Genomic DNA, 20,001 nt, shown 5'->3' with positions numbered 1-20,001 from the left:
ATCCCCAGCACCTTGGAGCACAGTGTTCCCCCACCCACTGCAAAGTGTAATCCAGTGTCTTAGGAGCTCAGCTGCCTGAGTTTTGGTCTCCACTTGTCCCAGTGTCTTGAGTGTCTTCAGCTCTCTCCTCCAGCACCACCTATACATAATCAGGAGGAAAATGCAAACTGGCTCAGAGGGATACTGAGAATAGTACTGAGAATAATACTGGTGATCCCTGTTACATCTTTATGATTTATTCTGATGTTTTTTAAACCCCTGTGAAAGTTTAAAATTAATTTCCCAAATAAGAGCTGACCTTCAATTCATTTTGCCATTTGAAGAGGGTGCACTGAATGTACAATGTGAATGCTCTGTCGAGACACCACTGCTGCTGTCAACTGAGCCACATGGGAGGAAAGCTAACCTGGAGGTGAAGTACTGTGCACTGTGCAGAGAAACCAGCTCTAGGCTTTTTCCTTGTGGTATAAAGTCTCAGGATTGTCCTTGGTAATTACACTTCACAATTTGTATTACAAAGTATTGGATTCACCTGTCACTGAATGACTATGTGAGGAAATGAATTAAAAAATATATACATACATATACATGTATATGTGTATTGTATTTGTAAATAAATAGGTAAATAAATGTATAGTATGCATGGATATATGTAGGTATTTTGGAAAAAAGAGTGAATCATTTTTATAAAAGGAGATCCTACCTCCTTAAGATGAAGAGCATAAAAGAGATCATTTCCATTGATGTAATGGAGGGATTTGAAATTTTCACCCTCTATGGATTACTGAGGTTACCTGGACCACTCAAGTCATGCCTGGAACTTTCTCTCTCAAGGGTCCTCCTGACTTGGCAATAGAGGAGTAGCTGGGAAGGCTCTTCCTGGCATACTGTTAAACACTCAGGATTTGAAGCTGCGTTGCCTGGCTTAAACCCCAGGTATGTCACTTCTTAGATGAGCCACTTTGGGTAATTTGCTTATCCTCTCTATCCCTCCATTTGCTCTTCACAAACTGGAATTGATGATAACAATGTCCACCTCAGCGACTTCATAAGATTCCTATTTTCACATGGTTAGAACAGATCCTGGCAATTGCACTTAAATGCTAAATTGTTACTATTATCTTCTTTAATGCTCAAATCAATCTTGACAAGAGCTCATGGCTCACAGCTTTACAGATAAATGAAGGGCCCGTCTCCCAAGAGCCCTCTCACTCCAATCACTTTGGGAACCTTCCTTACTGTTAAGGGCCCATTGCTGCATTTACCAGGGCTTGTCTTTGCCTCTTATTTAAATTTCCATCCTCTTAGCTGTTACAGGTTTTCCTGGTTCCCTGATAAATAAACTGACCACACCCTTCTATCTTGCCAGATGACTTCTGCAAATATCTGCAGTCTGACAATTCTTTCACCTTGTCCAGGAACACAGTCCATTCATTCACACCATCCCTTCTTCTCTGAAGAAAACAAACACCCAATAAACATAATCCCGCTGGCCTTCTACCTCATCCTCTGTCGTAAAAGTCTTAAGATCCCTGGCTGCTCTCTCTGTGTTCTCTGATAAAATTACATCAGTGATGAACCCTGCCATTTGCTTTATATTTGTACAGTTTCACCACGACTGAGCACTGCTGGAGACTATATCAAAAAGTGGCACAATTCCAGGAAGATGGCAGAGTAGGTGAGGCAGAATGGGCTTCTTCTCCATGAAAGTAATTAGAAAGGGGCTGGAGGACACCAGGGACCTTGGTTTTGCAGTGTGACTGGCCATAGAGTGTCCCCCACAGCATGTGGAGGGGACACTGACAAAATCGGAAGAGAGATGGAGGTTCAAGGGACGTGGTGTGTTCCCATCAGACCACATCCTGGCTGGCAGCAACAAAATCACCACAAGCAAGGAAGTGAGCAATGGCTCTCCACTCCCATGCACATACCTTGACAGTTTGCTCGGGGTGGGGGTGGGGGAGCAGTGAATGCCCACAAACCCTGAGGACCTCCCATAAGGGAACCCAGTGGGCAACATTTGCTCTTCCCCCACAGAAGTCTAGGGGGTGCAATGGTGAAAAGCGGGGAAGGGAGAGGCACCATACCAGTGATCAGGAGCCCCCACACACACCCAAGAGACTCAAGAGCACAAGGCAGGCAGGCAGCAGGGAGGCAGGGCCCACATTCCATCTGTGGGGTATCCTTGATAGGACTCCCTACCTACCTGCTCAGGGCTAGCATCACAGCCCCAGGACAGGCATTCCCTAGTACACTCGGAGAATGGGCACACTGAATGGTTCCACACCTGGTTTGGACTCCACCCGTTGCACAGAAGTTTAGGGAAGACCTACCTGAGAGTGCCACCTACTGGTAGTTTAGGGAAACTGCACTCCAGCAAGCTGTGCCTCGAGAGCGCCAACTGCTGGGAGGATATGGAAACTGCACTCCAGCAAGCTATAAGTTTACCAAATTATATATAAACACTAAAATAATTCTACACTTCCCAAAATAACCCTATCAAGACAAGGAAATGCTCTGAATCTAACAGAAAATTTCAAAGCACTTGAAGGACCTAGAAAATATGGACAAGACAAATGAACAAGTTAAAAAGCCAGAAGAGACACAAAATTTGGAGCAATTAACTAAAGAAATACAAACAAATCTCCAAAAAAAACTTCAACAAGATGGATAAAGACATAAAGGAAAACAAGAAAACTCCACAAGAGCATAAAGAAGAATTTGAAAGGTTAATAAAAAAAATAGCAGAACTTATGAAAATAAAAGGCATGGCAGCTCAAATTAAAAATATATTAGAGACACATGATAGCAGACTTGAAGAGGCAGAAGAAAGGATAAGTGAACTTCAAGATAAAGTAATTGAATGTGAGCACACAAAAGAACAAATGGGAAAAAATTGAAAAAAAAATGAAATGGATCTCAGAGAAATGATGGACAACATGAAGCAAAGAAATACAAGAATCATTGGTGTCTCAGAGAAGAGAAGTGTAAAGGGCTAGAAAGAATGTTTCAAGACATAGTCGGGGAAAAGTTCCCAACCCTTCTAAAAACAACATAAATATGCAAATCAAAGATGCCCAATGAACTCCAAATAGAATAAATCCAAATAAGCCTACTCCAAGACATATACTGATTAGACTGTCAAATACTGAATAGAAAGAGAAACTTCCAAAATGTAAGAGAGAAGTGATTCACCACATACAGAGGAAACAACATAAGACTAAGTACTGACTATCCAGTGGGCATCATAGAGGTGATACAGAAGTGGTATGACATAGTTCAGATTCTGAAAGAGAAAATTTGCCAGCCAAGAATTCTTTATCCAGTAAAATTCTCCTTCAAAATTGAGGGAGAGTTTAAAATTTTCAAACAAACGCTGAGACACCTAGTTAACAAGAGACCTGCCTTGTAAGAAATACTAAAGGGAGCTACCAGCTGGAAAAAAAAAGAAAAGAGAGAGGTCTAGAAAAGAGCACAGAACTGAAGAGCTATTTGTAAGGGCAACTTGAAGGAAAAAAAGGGGGGTAAATAGATTTAACCACTAAAATCCGAAGGCATCAAAAATTCCCTTCACAGTAATAATTTTGAATGTGAATAGATTAAACTCTCCAATTAAAAGACATAGACTGGTAGAATGGATTTAAAAATATGATGAACAGATATGCTGTTTACAAGAGACTCATCTTAGACCCTGTGATACAAAGCTGGGGTAGCTATACTAATATTGGAAAAAATAGACTTTAAATGGAAAGCTGTCATAAGAGACAAAGAAGGACACTACATATTAATTAAAGGGATGACTCACCAGGAGGAAATAACAATTATAAATGTTTATGCATCCAATCAAGGAGCTCCAAAATACATGAGACAAACATTGGCTAAACTGAAGGGAACAATAGACAAGTCTACAATAATAGGAGATTTCAAAACACCACTCACTTCAATAGATAGAACAATTAGACAGAGGACCAATAAGGAAATTGAGAACCTAAAAATATGATAAATGAATTAGACTTAACAGACATATATAGATTGTTACATCCCAGAGTACCAGGATATATATTCTTCTCTAGTGCCCATGGAATGTTCTCCAGGATACATCATATACTGGGACACAAAGCTAGTCTTAATAAATTTAAAGAGATTGAAATTATTGAAAGCACATTCTCTGACAACAATGGAATGCAACTAGAAATCAACAACCATGAAACAACCAGATCTTTCACAAATATATGGAGGTTAAACAACACACACACCTAAACAATCAGTGGGTCAAAGAAGAAATTTCAAAAGAAATTGATAAATATCTAGAGATGAATGAAAATAACCTATCAAAACCTGTGTGATGCAGCAAAGGCAATGCTGAGAAGGAAATTTATACCTCTAAATGCATATATCAGAAAGCAAGAAAGAGCAAAACCTAAATACCTAACTGAACACAGAAGAGGCTAGCAAATGATCAGCAAACTAACCCTAAAGCAAGTAGATGAAAATAAATAACAAATATTAAAGCAGAAATAAATGAGCTGGAGAACAAACAAAAAATCAGTAGAGAGAATCAATGAAACCAACAAAACTTGTTTCTTTGAGACGATCAACAAGATTAACAGACCCTTAACTAGACTTACAAAGTCAAAAAGGGAGAAGATCCAAATAAACAGAATCAGAAATGAGAAGGGGATAATAACTACATATCCCAAAGAAATAAAAAAAATCATAAGAGGATACTATGAAAAATGTATGCCAAGTTAGGAAATTTAGAGGAAATGGACAATTTCCTGGAAACACATGAACAACTTGTACTGACCAGAGAAGAAATAGAAGATCTCAACAAAGAAGTCACAAGCAAAGAGATCTAATCAGTCATCAAAAATCTGCCTACAAATAGAAGCCCAGGGCCAGATGGCTTCACAGGGGAAGTCTACCAAACTTTCCAAAAAGAATTGACACCATTCCCACTGAAACTCTTTCAAAAAAATTGAGAAAAAGGAACACCACCTAACTCATTTTGTGAAGCTAATATCACTGTGATACCAAAACCAGGTAAAGACACTAAGAAAAGGAAAACTATAGGCCAATCTCCCTAATGAAAATAGATGCAAAAATCCTAAACAAAATTCTAGCAAATTGAGTCCAAAGGCACATTAAAAGAATCATACACCATGACCAAGTGGGATTCATAGCCAGCATGCAAAGGTGGTTCAACATAAAATCAATTAATATAATTCAACATACTGACTAATAAAATGGGAAAAATCAAATGATCATCTTGATGCTGAAAAAGTATTTTGCAAACTTCAACACCCCTTTTTAATAAAAGCACTACAAAAGGTAGGAATTGAAGGAATCTTCCTCAGTATGATAAAGGACATAGATGAAAAACCCATAACCAATATAGTACTCAATGGTGAGAGACTGAAAGCCTTCCCCCTAGGATCAGGAATGAGACAAGGATGTCCACTGTCACCTCTATTATTCAACATTGTGCTAGAAGTTCTAGCCAGAGCACTCCAGCAAAAACAAAGAGATAAAAGGAAACCAAATTGGAAAGGAAGAAGTAAAACAGTCATTATTTGCAGATGATACGATCTTATATTTGAAAAATCCTGAGAATTCAGCCACAAAGCTACTTGAACTAATAAACAAATTCAGCACAGTGGCAGGATATAAGATTAATGCATGTAAGTCAGTAATGTTCCTATACACTAGTAATGACCTAACCGAAGAGACAATAAAAAAAAATTCCATTGACAATAGCAACTAAAATACCAAGTAGCTAGGAATAAACTTAATCAAGGATGTAAAACACTTTTACACAAAAATCTACATTTTATTAAAACAAATGAAAAAGGAACTAAATAGGTGGGAAAATATTCTGTGTTCATGGATAGGAAGGCTAAATGCCATTAAGATGCCAATTGTACCCAAACTGATCTACAGATACAACACAATTCAAAAAATCCCAACAACATACTTTGCAGACTTGGAAAAGCTAGTTACAAATTTATTTGGAAGGGAAATGAGGCTCAAACTGTTCAAAACATCCTAAAAAGAAGAATGAAGTGAAAGGATTTACACTTCCAAACTCTGAAGCATACTGTAAAGCTACAGTGGTCAAAACAGCATGCTATTGGCATGAAGATAGACATGTTGATCAATGGAATCAAATTGAAAGCTTGGAAATATATCCCCAAATATATAATTAACTGATTTTTATAAGACTCCCAAATTCACCAAACTGGGGCAGAACAGTCTCTTCAACAAATGGGGCTGGGAGAACTGGATAGCCATAACAAAAAGAATGAAAGAGGACCCCCACCTCACACCCTACACAAAAATCAACTCAAAGTGGATCAAAGACTTCAATATAAGAGACAGTACCATAAAACTCCTAGAAGATAATGTAGGGAAACATTTCAGGCCTAGTATTAGGAGATCACTTCCTAGACCTATACACCCAAAGCACAAGCAATGAAGGAAAAAATAGATAATGGGAACTCCTCAAAATCAAAACCTTCTGTACCTCAGAGGAATTTGTCTAAAAGTTGAAGAGGCAGCCAATGCAATGGAGAAAATATTTGAAACCATGTATCTGATAAGAGACTGATATCTGCATATATAAAGAAATTCTTCACCCAACAATAGTACAAACAGCCCAATTATAAAATGGGCAAAAAATATGAAAAGACATTTCTCTGATGAGGAAATACAGGTGGTTCAAAGACACAAGAAAAAATGTTCATCTTCACTAGCTATTAGGGAGATGCAAATCAAGACCACAATGAGATATCATCTCACACCAATAAGAATGGCTGCCATTAAACAAATAGGAAACTACAGATGCTGGAGAGGATGTGGAGGAATTGGAACTCTTATTCATTGCTGGTGGGACTGTAATAATGGACAGCCACTCTGGAAGACTGGCAGTTTCTCAGAAAACTAGATATTGAATTACCCTATGATCTGGCACTTCCAGTTCTCAGTATATACCCAGAAGATTTGAAAGCAGTGACAGGAACAGACATTTTTACACCTATGTTCAATTGTTCACAATTGCCAAGAGATGGAAACAATCCAAGTGTCCTTCAACAGGTGAATGGATAAACAAAATGTGATATAAACATATGATGGAATATTATGCAGCAGTAAGAAGCAGCAAGGTCCTGAAACATATGGCAACATGTATGAACCTTGAAGATATAATTGTGACTGAAATAAGTCAGACACAAAGGGAGAGAAATTGTATGTTATCACTTCTGTGAACTCTCTCAACAATGTAAAATCAATGTCTTATAATACAGAATTTCGGGGACTTAGTGATAGACAGTAGCTAGTGAGGGGGAATGATAATCTAATATGTTCAGATATGTTAATGATGTTGAATTAAAATGTATGGTGAGGAGGATCTAAGATGGTGGCATAGAGAGGAGTGGAGGCTAAGTAGTCTCCCTGGAACAACTAAATAAAACAGAAACAACTAGTAAATAATCCAGAATAACTGCAAGGGGACAAATGTGACTCTCCACTCGTCATACACCAGCCTGAATTGGGAGGAATGCCCAAGATCACAGCCTAAAATCTGTAAGTAAAATCTGCAGATGCAAATCTGGAGACCCCTCCCCCACAGCCCAAGCTACAGAGCCTCATGGTGCCAGAGAGAAGCTTTCTCCCAGCAAGCAAATATAGCTCAGCTGAGCTCCAACTGGGGTTTTAATTAGTGAGTGTGAACTGCTCACTATGAGGTATGAATCCCCAACAAGCAGACAGAGGCTTTGGGTGATGACTGACCTTGGAGAACCAGAGGATTGCCTCAGACTAGATCTGAAGGGGACTCCCTGTTCCTTTTTTGGCTCAGTGGAGAAAGCCTCAGCCATTTTCAGTTCCCAGTTCTGTGACCCAGACAAGGGTGGAGACAGCACAGGCAGAGAGAGACCATTGAAATGCTAATGACCTCCTCTTAGGGTGTCTGTCTTCTCTAAGAGGAAAGGGGTGGGGCCCAGCTCTGCTACCTGCCTTTCATTCAGAACTTGGGGAAAAGAACCACACCTCCTTACACCAGTCAAGAATTATAGGCTAACAGGCAGCACCTGCTGGGCAGAAAAGCACAGTGACCTGAGGCAACACAGGGTGTACCAATTTTCTAAGACACACCCTCAGGGAAACCAGATACTGAATATTTCTTCCTTCTGGGACCTGAGCCCATTCTGGCCTGGGGAGGCCTGATTGGGGTAACCAAGGAAACCATGCCTAGACAACAGAAAACTACAACCTATACCAAGGAAAATGAGGTTATGGCCTGGTCAGGAGAACAAACTTGCACTTCATCTGTGTTGCAGGAATTGAAACAACTAATAATAAGTCAATTCAAAAACGTTTAGGGAAGATATGGCAAAAGAGCTGAACCAATAATGAAAACATAGGATGTACATAAGGTAGAAATTGAAAGTTCAAAAAACCAACTGGCAGAATCTATGGAAATGAAAGCCACAACACAAGAGATGAAAGACACAATGTAAATATAAAATAGCAGATCTCAAGAGGCAGAAGAAAACACTCAGGAACTGGAGAACAACACACCTGAAAACCTACACACAAAAGAACAGATAGAGAAACGAATGGAAAAATATGAGCAATGTCTCCAGGAACTTAAAGACAAAATGAAAAGCAAGAATTTATGTGTCATTGGTGTCCCAAAAGGAGAAGAGAAGGGAAAAGGGGCAGAAGCAATAATAGAGGAAATAATGAAAATTTCCAATCTCTTATGAAAGACATAAAATTACAGATCCAAGAAGCGCAGCATATCCCAAACAGGATATATCTAAATAGGCCTATGCCAAGACACTTAATAATCAGATTATCAAACCCCAAAGATACAGAGAGAATCCTGAAAGCAGCAAGAGAGAAGTAATCTATCACATACAAAGGAAGCTTGATAAGACCATGTGTGGATTTCTCAATAGAAACCATGGAATCAAGAAGGAAGTGGGGTAATATATTTAAGATACTGAAAGAGAAAAACCACCAACCAAGAATCCTGTATCCAGCAAAACTATCCTTAAAATATTCTCCGACAAACAGGCAATGACAGAGTTTGTGAACAAGATACCTGCTCTACAGGAAATATTAAAGGAAGCATTGCAAACAGAAAGGAAAAGACAGGAGTGAGAGGTTTGGAAAACAATTTTGGGAGATAGTATCACAGCAATGTAAGTACACTGAACAAAGATGACTGTGAATATTGTTGAAAGAGGAAGGCTGGGACCATGTGGGACACCAGAACAAAAGATGAACGATAGAGACTGGGACTGTGTAACTCAGGGAAACCTAGCTTGCTCAACGATTGTAATAAAAGGTACAAATATGTTTTTACATGAGGTAAGACAAATGAATGTCAACATTGCAAGTTGTTAAAAATAGGGTGGCATTGGGGGGAAAATACAATCAATGCAAACTAGAGGCTAGGATTAGCAGAAACATTGTATTATGCTTCCTTTAATGTAACAAAAGCAATATACCAAAGCTAAATGCATATGGGGGGGTGGAGAATAGGGGAAGGGTGTGGGACTTCTGGCATTGGTGATGTTGTCTGACTCTTTATTCTAATTTACATTAATGCTATCTTTCCTTTTGTCACCTTCTAGCTATCAAGTTTTTTTGTTTGTTTTTCTGTCTTTCTCTTGCCTTTTTCTTTTGCCTCTCTGCCTTCTTTGACTCTTCCTCTGTCTTTGTGGAAGAAATGTCCTTATATAGAGAGTGATGATGGTGCTTAATACATAAATACATGACTATATGAGGAACCAACAATTGTTTACTTAGGACAGAATGTATAGTGTTTGAACAAAACCATCTTAAAAGAAATGGGTTGATGAAGAAATCTTGAGGGCACTATATTGAGTGAAATAAGACAGACACATAAAGGCAAGTATTGCAGGGTCTCACTGATATGAACTAATTATAATATGTAAACTCACAGACATGAAATATAAGTTACCAGGATATAGAAGGAGGGTAAAGAATGGGGAGTGGTTGCTTATTATGAGCAGAATGTTCAACTAGGGTGAACTTAAATGTTGGAAATGGGCAGAGGTGATGGTAGCACATTGTGAGAATAACTAATTGCTGAATGGTGTGTTAAAGTGGTGGAAAGAGTAAGCTCAGAGTCACATATGTCACCAGAAGGAATGTTGGAGCTTAAAAGATGGGAATGTGTAACACAGTGAAACTTGTGGTGGACAGTGTCCATGATTAACTATACAAATATTAGAAATCTCTCTCACAAACTAGAACAAATGTACAACACTATAACTAGAAGTTAATAATAGAGAGGCATATAGGGAAAAAATATATACCTATTGCAAACTGTATACTACAGTTAGCAGTATTTTAACATTCTTTCATCAACAGTAACAAATGTACTATACCAAAACTATGAATCAATAATGGAGGGGGGGCATGGTTAAGGGTATGGGAGGATCTGAGTTTCCTTATTTTTGTCTTTATTTCTTTTCTGGAGTAGTGAAAATATCCTAAAAATTGAAAAAAAAAATAATTGTGTTAATGGATGCACAGCTGCATGGTGGTGCCATGGGCAAATGATTATACACTTTGGATCTTTGGATAGTTGTATGGTATCTGAACAATCTCAATAAAATATATATATATTAAAAAAACATGGTAATGGATAGAAGTGATGATTGTTAATGGGATTATAAGTATCAGAGTTGTATTGAAGGTGAATAGGATTGAAAGGGGTTGTTTAAAGGTATGTTTCCCACAGATCAGCACCACAAATATAGATAGTTGTTTACATGATATACTTCTAAGGTATGACACTAGTACAGAGAGTTAAAAACAGAAGGGTATAAGGGAAAAATCTACATGATGCATACTAGGGCCTATAATTAATAGAAATATCAGACTAGAATTAAACAAATACTAGGGACAAATAATTAAGGGCTGACAAGAGCTACAGGATGTTTTGGTTCATGACAATTATTTAAAATGGGGAGTGATGAGGATTGTACAGTGAAGTAATGATAATGTGAGATATGGATGGAATATCATGGACATAACATATGCTGTGTGAACTTAGGAAAACCCTACTTTATAAGTCAAGCCCTCAATACTGAAGCTTGCTTGGGTGAAGCTTGTGTTTGTAAAGGGAAGGCTAAGTCCACCTATGATTGTGCCTAGGAGTCACTTCCAGAGAATCTCTTTTGTTTCTCAAATGTGAACTTTCTCTCTCTAAGCCTAACTCTGCAAATATGTTCATCATCCACCTTCTGATGTGGAACAGGACCCCCAAGATGAGTTAGCCTTCATGGCAATGTGAGACATGGATTCTGGGTATGAGCCTGACCCTGATATCAAGGGACTGAGAATGCCTTTTTGACCAACGAGGGAAAAGAAAGGCAACAAAATAACATTTAATGGGTAAGAGAATTCAAATAGAGTCAAGAGGGTGCCCTGGAGGTTACTCCTATGCAGTCTTTAGCTATATATGCCAAATAGCCACAATATGATAAGCCCAAGTCAACAGTAGTCCCAAAAATCTTAAAGAATACCCAGATCCCTATCTGAGACTAAGTCTCACTCACTGAGTTTATTTGCTAGAGGCTTAAGTCCTTCAGAGTGTTCCTATGCTGGCTGAGTCCCCAAACTCAGAGGCAATAGCCTCTTCAAGAACATCAACATGATGTGTCTCCTTTGCTCATAAAGTTGACACCACTTTTCAACATGTACAGATTAGGGTGGTCACTGCCTAGACATCCCTGAAGATTGGGACAGCCATTAAACTATAGGAAGGGGTAGCAACAGATGAGATGAAATTTCACAAAAGATTATGAATGCTGAATATTTATATAATTTTCTTTTTTTTAATTGCTAGTGTATTAGAATTGTTAGAAAGAATTGAAATCATGGAACCATAACCCACAGCATCCTTCGAAATTTATTCTACAGCTACTCATTAAATTGTAACTTGAAAACTATCACCTTTTGTATATATGTTATGTTTCACAATAAGGAAATAACTGAAGCTATGGTACTATAACACATAACAACTTTGGAAATTCTCTATATAACTACTTGTTAAATCATATTTTGAAAGATATTATCTTTTTGTATATGTGTTATATTTCATAAGGAAATAACTGAAACTGTGGAAATGTTACCTATAATATTCTTTGACATTTGCTCTCTAGCTATTTATTAAATTGCACTTGTAAAGTTATCATTTCTATGTATATATGTTATATTTTATAATAAAAATATTAAAAAGAAAAAGAAAAATATTTCATGACCTATGATAATTATATAGTGTGCGTATTTCAGTATCCATGAGTAAAGTTTTATTGGTGCATGGTCCTTGCTCAAAAATGTGGCACAACTGTTTCACCATAAATTCAAAATTCAAGTGTGTTACCAACCCTCTTTGGGCCAGACCCCCAAAATGGATCTCCTGTCTGATGTTACTCACACCTATAGATGGAAACCAGATTCAGTAAAACAAAGCAGAACTTTATCCTTTGACCAAAGATTGGAGAAGGGTGGATTCATGTCCTAAAGTTACCTTCTCCCTGGAGGTGGGTGAGTGTGGTTCTTTTATAGGGAGCTAGCAGATGCATGTGAGATGGCTGATGCAAGTGGGTAGTAGGGTTTCATCAATATTTCTGATTATGCACAGTCCTTGGTCATGCTAGAACATACTTTTACATACATTGCATATTCAGAAAACAGTGTCTAAATCCCACTCAGGGGCGGAGAATCTACTATTATAATAAACAAAGGCAAGGTAAGTTCAGGGTTGGGGGCTTAATGCTCATGCTCTAGGAAGGGGACTTTCCTGGCTGTGGCAAGGCAGGAACTTGTGGCTAGCATCAAGATAAGTTCTTGCCATTTCTTTAACTGTGGACTTTGTGGTTCAGCACAGAGTGATGGGGCAATGGCTGCAGGAGCTGCTGCAATTCTCAACAGCTTCTTGCAGGTGTTCACTTGCTTTATTATTCTGGGAAAAAGTGCAACTCAAGCAGAGACAGAAGTTAGATGGAACAATTTTTTTGGTCAGACTTCATCCTGATGACAAATGGGCAATGAACATTATCCACAAATCATTATATTTATGTTTCTCTAACAAGATCATTTTCCCAGAAACCACAGCATCTTATCCAATCTTCTCCATGTTCTTCTAACCTTTACTCCCCCTTCTTTCACCTAATAATCTTACCTAACAACTTACTGAGAAAATATATGCCTTCAGGCAAGAGCTGAATCACCTTTGCACCAACCTCCAAAACAATATGCACATGGCTGCACCCATTGTGTCCTTCCTTGTCTCCATGTATTGGAAAAATATGACCCACTAGCCACATGCCTTCCCGGCTAACAGAGATTTTCCAGACACCATTGGCCATCCTCCAGTGAAGGCACCCGATTGTTGATGTGTTACCTTGGACACTTTATGGCCTTAAGACTGTAACTGTGTAACCAAATAAACCCCTTTTATAAAAGCCAATCCATCTCTGGTGTTTTGCATTCTGCAGCCTTAGCAAACTAGAACAGACTTTGGTACCAGAGAAGTGGGGTGCTTTGGCTGCTGAGTTTGCAAATACCAAACATGTTGGAATGGCTTTTTAAATGGATAAGGGGAAGATTCTGGAAAAATTGTAAGGAGCTTGATAGAAAAGACCTAAACTGCTTTGAAGAGACTGTGGAAATATGGACTCTAAAGATACTTCTGAAGAGGCCTTGAACAGAAATGATGAATGTTCTGTTGCAAACTGGAAGAAAGGTGATCCTTGTTTTAAAGTGGCAGAGAATTTGGCAAAATTGAGTCCTGGTGTCAGATGGAAGGAGGAGTTTGAAAGCAACAACCTGGAATACTTAGCTGAGGAGATCTCCAGACGATGTGTGGAGGATGTACCCTGGCTTCTTCTTGCAGCTTATAGTAAAATGTGAGCAGAGATAGATAAATTTAGAACTGAACTTTTAGATTCAAAGAAACCAGAAGCTGATGGCTTGGAAAATCATGAGCTTCCAGGAAGTGGAATCCCAGAAGCTAGAGCCTAACATGAGGATGTAACCAAACATGGAACCCAGCCACCATTTTAGTACAAGCCAAGATTGGAAAAGGAGTTAAGCAGAAAGGATTTGTAGAAAGTCCTATTGTCTGAGGGCTTTGACCCCTGTGTACTTCATGCAAAGCCAACAGATTTTTGTGAGATCTTTATAGACAGAGCCACTGCTGTTCAGGACTGGAGGAGAAAGACAAGGAACAAACAGAAGGAAAAATTTCTTCAAAGACAGAGCCATGGAGGTTGAGGTCTGGAGTCAAGAGGCCTTGGGCTGGGAGAGTGGCATGGCCCACTTGCATGGAAAGGGTGTGTTTGCCCTGGAGGTCGAGGGTGGGCCTTCCGCCTCGAAGCTCAGGAAATGTTCTGCCACCCCAAGCCCCAAAGAGGCTGGAGCACATTCCCAGGGAATTGGGGAGAGCCTGGCTGCCACACCACTGTTCTGAAGGGGTTGAGCATGTGCCCCAGAGATGGAAGGGAATCCAGGTGCTGCCCCAATGTTTGAGGAGGGTGGGGCCGAGAAGGTGATCTCCCCAATGTGTGGATATGTTGGAGAACTCACCCCAGCATTTGGAGAGGGAATGGCTGCCAAAAAGGCCCTTAGGAAGGGTTAGGCTCCCACTTTCCCAAGCCCCAAGAATGTAACCTTGTTCTGTTAATGACTCTCAGACTTTGAAATCTAATGGAATTTGTCCTGCGGGTTTTAGGAACTGTTTTGGTCCTGTTAACTCCATTTTCCTTATTGTTCCTCCTTATGGCAATGTGAATGTTTATCCTATGAATGTCCCTCCTTTGTATATTGGAAGCACATAACTCATTCTAAGTTTACAGGTCCACAGTCAGAGGGGAATTTTGCTTTTGGACAGACCACACCTGTAACTGATTTAATGGGATCTTGTACTTAACTACTGATATTGAAATGGTTTAAGTTTTTGTGGTATTGTGATGGGATGAATGTATTTTGCATTTGGAAAGAATATGTTTTTCTGGGGTCCAGGGGATGGAATGTGCTGGTTTGAATGTGTTATGTCCCCCAAAAAAGCCATATTCTTTGATGCAATCTTGTGGGGCAGACATATTAATGGGGATTAAGTTGGAACATTTGGATTAGGTTGTTTGCATAGAAATGTGCCCCACCCAACTGTAGATGATAGCTCTGATGAGATATTTCCAGGGCGGTGTGGCCCCACCCATTCAGGGTGAGCCTTGATCAGTGGAGCCATATAAATGAGCTGACAAACAGAAGGAACTCAGTGCAGCTGTGAGTGACATTTCAAAGAGGAGCTACAGCCAAGAGGGACACTTTGAAGAAAGCACAGAAGCTGCAGATGAGAGACAGTTTGAAGATGGCCATTGAGAGCAGACTTTTACTCCAGGGAAGCTAAGAGAGGACAAACAACCCAAGAGCAACTAAGAGTGACATTTTTGAGGAACTGCAGCCTAGAGAGGAACATCCTGGGAGAAAGACATTTTGAAACCAGAACCTTGGAGCAGGCACCAGCCACGTGCCTTCCCAGCTAACAGAGGTTTTCTGGACACCATTGGCCATCCTCCAGTGAAAGTACCAGATTGTTGATGCATTAACTTGGACACTTTATGGCCTTAAGACTGTAACTGTGTAACCAAATAAACCCCATTTAATAAAAGCCAATCAGTCTCCGGCGTTTTGCATTCTGGCAGCATTAGCAAACTAGAACACCACCTATTATCAAAAGCCAAACCCTAAATAAAATATTTAGAGTGCATCCTTTCTCACTTTTATAAGGATTTGTACCATAAGTTACATATTAGTAGCATCTTCAAATTCTACCTCTTGTGAAAAGAAATAAAGCAAAATATAATTACTATGGCCAAGAGATTTAAAATGAAGTTAGAAAGTCATTCTGAAGATTATAATTATTCAAATCTCAGCTAGATATCACAAACTGCCAAAATATTCAAAGCCTCAAGCAACAATATTCCTCAAATCCCTAAGGACATCTGATACTAGAAAAAATCCACAAGATAAAGAATTCAGTAAACTATCTAATCTGAAAGACATCTGTGACACCATGAATAAACACCAGTCACAAACAATTTATGTAATCATTTAATTTAAAACAACTTGTCTGGAGACAGAAGACCACTTGATTTGAGTTACTACCTGATCTTCTCCCTGATGTGCAAATCTAAGAATTCAAATAAATGCCTTTGTTGCCTTGCAGCTCAGTTTATTTCTCAGCCAACAGTATTTATTGAAACATTTCTTCATACCATGCTAATGTGTTTTTTAAATTTCCTATCTTAAAAATTCTATGAATACATGCAGATAGGTTTTTGTGTAAACACAAGATTTTCTTTGAATAACTATTTTGAAATAATTTCATTCTTACAGTCCATTTGCAAAAACTAATACAAGATCCATACATAGAATCCCAGCATAACCCCAACCCAGCTAGGAACCAGACCACCTACATTTAATATTTTGCACATTTGCCATTCTATCATTCCTTCCTTCCCTCCTTCCTTTCCTTTTTCCTTCCTCTTTCTATCTTTTCTCTGTCAAATAACATCTATCAACCCTCTATCTTTCTATTTCCTGAATGTTTGAAAGTGGTTTATATATATCATCGTCCTTGAACACTTAACACTTCCATATGTATTTCCTAAGAACAATGCATTCAAATATGTAACCATCTAAGTATAGTTTTCACATTCAAGACATTTAACATTGATATAAAGCTTTCATTCTTATATTCCAATTTTTACATAGTCCTGGTACTGTCATTTTGGGTATTCTATACTCCATTAAATTCAGGCTAGGATTGTGTACTGCATTTAGTTCTTATTAATTTCTCTTTTTTCACATTGTGGAAATATTTCAACCATTGCCAAGCATATATAGTGGGATCAATCCCATTCCCAATGGTGGGTTATGCGCAACATTATCCATTACCAGAAATTTTCCATCACCCTAAACAGAAAACCTGTATCCATTATACATTATCTTCCCATTCTTCCGCGTCCACACTTCAGTCTTGTGATGGTTAGGTTCATGTGTCAACTTGGCCAGGCGATGGTACCCAGGTGTCTGGTCAAGCAAGTACTGGCCTAATCATTGCTGTGAGGATATTTGTGGCTGGTCAATAAGCCAACAGGCTGGTTTATAAGATCATCAGTCAATTGGCTGCCACTGTGACTGATGATGTCAATGAAGGGTATCTTCCACAATGAGAGAATGCAGTCAGCTGGATTTAATCCAATCAGTTGAAGACTTTTAAGTGAGACAGACAGAGGACCTTCACTTCTTCTTCAGTGACCAGCTAAGCATTTCCTAAGGAGTTCATTGAAGTTGCCAGTTCATTTCCTGAGGAGTTCATCAAACACATTCATCAAAGTTGCCAGTTTGTTGCCTGAGGAGTTCATCAAACATCTTCACTGGAGTTGCCAGTTTGCTGCCTGCCCAATGGAATTTGGACTCATGTATACCCACAGTTGCATGAGACACTTTTATAAATCTTTTATTTATAGATATCTCTTGTTGATTCTGTTTCCCTAAAGAATCCTAACTAATACAACTTGGTACTGGGAGTGGTTCTTAAGAAATAGAATGTTAAAATGGGCTCATGAACAAAGTGGTCATGGTGGTAGGGAGGGAGGTTATGCATGGGCTCAGCAACATGGACTTCCACACACTAAGGCTGACCTGGCTACAGCCACTGCTGAGTGCCCAATCTACCAGCAGCAGAGACTCACATTCAGTTCCCAATATGGCACCATTCCCTGAGGTGATCAGCCTGCTACCTGGTGGCAGGTTGACTACATTGGACCACTTCCTTCATGGAAGGGGCAGTGATTTGTTCTTACTGGAATAGACACTTACTTCAAATATGGGTTTGCCTTCCCTGCATGCAATGCTTCTACCAAAACTACCATCCATGGACTTACAGAATGCCTTATTCACCATCATGGTATTCCACACAGCATTGCTTCAGACCAAGGAACCCACTTCACAGCAAATGAAGTGAGGGAAAGGGCACATGCTCATGGAATTCTCCAGTCTTAATATATCCCCATCATCCAGAGGCTGCTGGGTTGATAGAATGGTGGAATGGCCTGTTGAAGGTTCAATTATGGTACCAAGTAGGTGGCAATACCTTGCAGGGCTGGGGCAGTGTTCTCCAGTAGCCTGTGTATGCTCTGAATCAGCATCCACTCTATGGTGCTGTTTCTCCCATAGCCAGGATTCACGGGTCCAGGAATCAAGGGGTGGAAACAGGAGTGGCTCCACTCACTATCACTCCTAGTGATCCCCCAGGAAAATTTTTGCTTCTTGTCCCTGCAAGCTTAAGCTCTGCTTGTCTACAAGTCTTAGTTCCAAAAGAAGGAGTGCTTCCACCAGGAAACACAGCAGTAATTCCACTGAACTGGATGTTAGGACTGCCACTTGGCCACTTTGGGTTTCTCGTGTCCCTGAATCAACAGGCAAAGAAGGGAATTTCTCTACTGGCTGGGGTGATTGATCCTGACTATCAAGGGGAAAGAGCACTGAAACTACACAATGGAGGTAAAGAAGAGTTTTCCTGGAAAATAGGAGATCCCCTAGGGCATCTCTTAGTACTTCCATGCCCTGTGATTAAAGTCAATGGAAAACTGCAACAACCCTATCCAGGCAGGACTACCAATGGCCAAGAAACTTCAGGAACGGGTTTGGGTCACCCCACCAGGCAAAGAACCATGGTCAGCTGAAGTGCTTGCTGAGAGTAAAGGGAACATGGAATGGGTAGTGGAAGAAATTAGTGATAAATATGAACAATTGCCATGTGACCAGTTACAGAAATGAGGACTATGATGGCATGAATATTTCCTCCGTGTTTTGTTATGATTATGTTTGTATTTGTCTGTAAAGCAAATATCTTTGCTTTCTTCTCTGTCTTATCCCCTTATCATATGACATAAGCTGTATTGCTCATTTTGCAATATTAAGTTAAAGGAAATCAATTTTAAGATTTAATGTCACCCAAGGACTTGTACCCTATTCTGGAGAGATTTAGTGCATTTCCAGTTGTATGCTGGACAGCAGAGTATTGTTAGGTGAAATATATGCCTGTTATTGTTCTCTACTTAGAGATAAAGTGTGGTTTTAGGTGATGTGTATAACTGCCAAGTTGACAAGGGGTGAACTGTGATGGTTAAGTTCATGTGTCAACATGGCCAGGTGATGGTACCCAGGTGTCTGGTCAAGCAAGTACTGACCTAACCACTGCTGTGAGGATGTTTGTGGCTGGTTAATAAGCCAGTGGGCTGGTTTATAAGATCATCAGTCAATTGGCTGCTGCTGTGTCTGATTACATCAATGAAGGGTGTGTCTTCCACAATGAGAGAATGCAGTCAGCTGGATTTAATCCAATTAGTTGGAGACTTTTAAGTAAGACAGTCAGAGGACCTTCACTTCTTCAGCTGACCAGTGAAGCATTTCCTGAGGAGTTCATTGAAGTTGTCAGTTTGTTTCGTGAGGAGTTCATCAAATACATTCATTGATATTGCCAGTTCATTGCCTGAGGAGTTCATCAAACATCTTCATTGGAGTTGCCAGTTTGCTTCCTGCCCTATGGAATTTGGACTCATGCATATCCACAGTTGCATGAGACAGTCATAAATCTTATATTTATAGATATTTCTTGTTGATTCTGTTTCCCTAAAGAACCCTAACTAATACAAGTCTGTACTATACTTTCTTAAGCATGTTATTAACACTCTTGGATAAAAACTAAGGAATGCCAGCACTAGGTCATAAGGAGGTTGCATATAGATTTTTATGAAACCGTGAAACTGGTTTCCAGAATGGCTATAGCATTTTACATTGTTATCAGCAATATGACCACCCAGTTTCTCTGCAGATTCACTTGTATTTGATAATGTCATTAGTTTTTATTTTATCCATTCGCAGAGG

This window comes from Choloepus didactylus (genome assembly GCF_015220235.1).
Source record: "Choloepus didactylus isolate mChoDid1 chromosome 11 unlocalized genomic scaffold, mChoDid1.pri SUPER_11_unloc6, whole genome shotgun sequence".
In the NCBI taxonomy this organism is placed as follows: domain Eukaryota; kingdom Metazoa; phylum Chordata; class Mammalia; order Pilosa; family Megalonychidae; genus Choloepus; species Choloepus didactylus.
The sequence above is the reverse complement of the archived record's forward strand: the minus strand, read 5'-3'. Positions refer to the sequence as shown.